The following is a 4,305-nucleotide window of genomic DNA, read 5'->3' as shown; positions in this document are numbered from 1 at the left end:
ATTTTTTTTTCAAATTCAACTCACTTTAAAAAAAATATTTACAAAGTTGATAAATTGTACAATTCAAGCTCAGTTTGATTGTGTGGTGGGATTATTTTTATATCGTAAAAAATTCAGTTACCCATGAACATTGCTATACAAAAGCAGATGTCAACATGATACATAAAATCTGACGATTTTGTCAGTTTGTCAGGGACTGTTTAATTATGTATGACATGTTAATGGACGTCTAATATAATAAGTAGTGTTAGTGTATGCTACTGTCCGTATTTTCATGTAGAATGTGTGTAGTTGACTTGAATAAATATAGTCAATATATCTTCGTCATTAGTGGGGGAGCCTAAACAGCATGAGCGTTGTCATTCTCCCGAAAGGGTCATTTCTTTTGATGCAGTCGACTTTTTAATTCGCCTTCAGTCAAAAGTAAGCAAACAACTGGGTCAGAATTGGCTGCAGACATTTTCACTGTTCAATTAGTAAACAGGAGCCACAGATGAGTGGAATTAGATTTTTTTTTCTTTTTTTTAAAGGCTCTGAAATGTATTGTGTGATATATGCAAATGAACAATGTGTAACTTTGCTGCTGGAGCGGCGGACCTGCAGCTGCTTCTGCTCCCTCCAAAATCAATACGGCCTGTCGTCAGGTTTTCAACAAAATGTACACGATATGAGAGGAGCGTGTCAGTAACTATTCCGAATACTAACATGGCATTAGCGTGGCTGGAGGTCACCGTGAAGGGCAGCTAGCCGACAGTGCGTTCTGATGGTTTGAAGTGTTGTTGTTTTTTCTCTCTTAAGCAAAAACAGCATTTTCTCTGGGGGTGATGCACCTGTGGGAAAACCTGTCTGCCTCTTTGCTCAAGTTCAAACTTATTTAGAGTGTTAATGATAGTTATATGATCAAGGTGTGTCCATCATTTCCTTATAGGTTTATTGCTTTTGCGCTCTTCACGTAGCAGATCTCAACTAATCGCCAAACGTTCAGGGATTATTATTTCATGTCTAAGGGAGAACCCGATTCATCCTTTTCTACATTTTTTGAGTTGAGTGCATATTTTTAATTGTTTGGACAAGAAGAGAATCTGTGTTGGGGTTTTTTCCCCCCCTCTCGTTTCCTTCAGAGTCTTTTTTCACTCTTGGTTTTTTTCCATGGACCTCGTTCCTACTGGAGGATGCAGCTCATGTCTTTATATGCAAAAATGTGTCTAAACAAAACCTTTATAGCGGAAATGATCAGTTATCAAATTTTTATCCGAGAAAGAAGTCGCAAGCAATTGCTGCATGAAATATTTTTTCATTAGTTCACCTAAAGATGTTTTATGAAAGATCGTTTTTCAGGGGCTTTAAAAATATTCGTTTTTTTTCCGCCTTCATCCACTTGGTCAATTTAACGCGTTCAGTAACTGAACATGCATGTTTTTGGACTATAACCTGTGACAGAAAGGTAGACATGCACCCCCCTGTTGCAAAGAAATGGTTCATTTTTATTATAATTTCAACTTGTGATCTTATTTAGGGCGTCTACTTTTGTAACCCTTCACAAGGCAAAATAAACTGCGACTATTAATTGTTTGGACCTCCTTTGACTTTCGGAGGCCTTAGCAAGTCAGAACTATCAGGGAAATGCCCACATTGAGTGAAGTTTAATGAAGTAGAGAATTCCAAATGTTTGCTTCTTGAACATTTTGTCGGCCCTTTAGACTTTCAGGTGTGTACAGACTTCCGTGGAAAGGAAACATGCGATGTGGTTTGGTATGCTTGATCAACAGAGAGATCTTGTTTATGCAATTTCCTACTTTTGAGATGTAGAACCTGATTTATTTGTAGCAAGGGCAGTGATTTTGGGGTTAGTAGTTGTTTTCTTTGAGGGGTGCCTCACTCTTGTCTATAACAAAAGGTGACATATACATATTGGAAAGTATATATTTTTGATGTATTTTCTGATTAATGATTGTCTTTGCGCTAACTTTTTCCATTTGATTCAAAGTGGGAAGTTACGACGTATCATTCTGCGCAAGATGTAGTATTTACTACTGTAATCAAGTCATAAATGTTCAATGCTTGTTGTACATCTCTTTCAAATATCTTAAACATTTAGTGTGGCTATACTGTCTGTTGGTATCTCTTTGTCTCTGAGTGCGTCTTGTAAGATAAAATCGTAGGCCCATGTCGTCCTTTAAAGAAACAGTAATGTTCTGCCCGAGATGCATGTGAGCTACCTACATATGGCAATGCAATTGAAATCATCACGAGCTTTTCTTTAGAAAGGTCAATCAGATGATAGCACTGCTCTGCATCTTGCCATAGAACATTTTTGTTTTACACAAGTGAAGGAGAGACAGCGTTGGGCTGGATCTCCACTTTTCAGATATTTGCAACATGGCTCATGGTTTGAATTGACATTTTCAATTCCTGATTTTTTTGGGTTTGACATCACTTGAGCAGTGTCAACATTTTTCTTGTTCGCAAAGGTCAAACTGAAATGAGCTTAGAGACATGGAGACTCTGATTTATCTATAAAGGGCTTTTTAATCAATAATCGGTCTTTATTGAATCGTGTTGACCTTGTTGCATGTTTGTGTCTTTCTTGTGGACAAAAATGAAAAAAATAAATGTGCCCTCAGTGGGGGTGATTTTGATTCAACTTTGTCAACTTGGCCTTCATTTCATATATAATTCTGTGTTTAACATTTTTTTACAGCTCATGATGTCGATTTGAATGTGCTTTACTGGTCATTTGGAACCTCTGGCAACGTAACTGAGTTGGTGCTCAAGGGCATGTTAGGACGGCAGTGTCAACCATGACGACCCCGGCTCCTTGCCTCCAGCACTGACCCAGTAGTTCTCTGTCATTGGTCACATGTCCAGCCTAATACGAGGAAGAGCTGTGAGACTGCTGCATAGTAGTGCAGGTAGGTCAGCTCTCATTAGCATAGAAATAAGGTACAGAGCAGCAGTAGATACAAACATTAAAGTTAATTCTTTAATTACTGTAATAATGTATAAAGTCAATCTTTGGTATGTGGCCTTTTTATATATTGAAGTTGACACTTTTGTTAATTGTTGTAAAAGAGTGATGCAGCTTCAACTCTCCAATACAAATGTAATTTGAAGTGAAAAGGGATATTTTGACTTGTTAGACATTTTGAGCCAGGTCATCAATAACATTTGACGTCATGCCTTCAGTTTTTTTGATGAATCCTAAAGGATCAAGACAGTGCCACAAAACAGGCCAATTGGTTCCCCCATCCGTTCATGTGCACATTCTGTGAACTTTAATGGAAATATTGTGATATATATACATGTAATCTTTACATAAGAAATTGAACATGCGATGTGTTACAATGAAAATGAGTGTTGTGATGATTTCACAGTTGACCGCCCACTTGGAGCAGAGTGAAGTTTCAAAATGTTTTTGGTTCACGTTCACTGTGGTTTCCAAATCAGATTTTTGTGACGTGACAAATCTGAGAGCAATATTATTATTTTTGGACTGCAGAAATACCACAATTTGAAAACTAAACATTGATTGTCCTTTTGCAACAGTGACTATTCTAACCACCCCGCCCCCACACACACACACACACAAGCGCTTCCTTTAACATGAACACTTAATCTGTGCCCAAATCTAGAGCAATATCAAAGAATGATAAGATCTGTTATCCACGTGTGATTTTACATGTACTAATGTAAAATGGAAAAAAAAGCACAAAATATTTTGTCTTAAATACATTAGCATTTTGCACGCATGACACTCAATTAGCAATATCAGTGGCACCTCATAAATGAAAAAACAAATTGTAAACTACTCAATCTACCCATCTTTTTCATAGTACCAAAAAAGATTTAAACTGCATATGGTCAGTTAGGTGGCTGGATATTTGTAAAAGGTAAATATTACCAATATAAATGGAAGGTTACGGTAATGCATCGTCAGCTGCAAGTACAAAACATTTGATTTCAATGCTGACAGCACCAAACAAAAGCGCACGCCTTTGTAATAAAGGGCCTAAAGCAACAATTACAATAAAATTGACTTGGTTTACTTGTATAGGCCCAAGTTATCGGGTGGCACACCCATACAATGTTTCTCATAATGATGATGTCACTGCAGCCATGGCCTCAATGAATTAATGGGGTGCCAACATTCAAGCACAAAAGCAATAATCAACCAGCCCACTTACAGAAAGTTAAGCTCATTATAGAAGATTTTGCATAAAAACGTGTGACCTGGTGTCCTTTAAAGTATGTCAAAATATAAAAGAACCCACCCCCCCTCCACATTCAATCACAAAAGATGCAGGC

The sequence above is a fragment of the Idiotropiscis lumnitzeri genome, chromosome 1 (genome assembly GCF_059441095.1).
Source record: "Idiotropiscis lumnitzeri isolate Australia: NSW breed Sydney's pygmy pipehorse chromosome 1, RoL_Ilum_1.0, whole genome shotgun sequence".
Classification (NCBI taxonomy): domain Eukaryota; kingdom Metazoa; phylum Chordata; class Actinopteri; order Syngnathiformes; family Syngnathidae; genus Idiotropiscis; species Idiotropiscis lumnitzeri.
The sequence above is the reverse complement of the archived record's forward strand: the minus strand, read 5'-3'. Positions refer to the sequence as shown.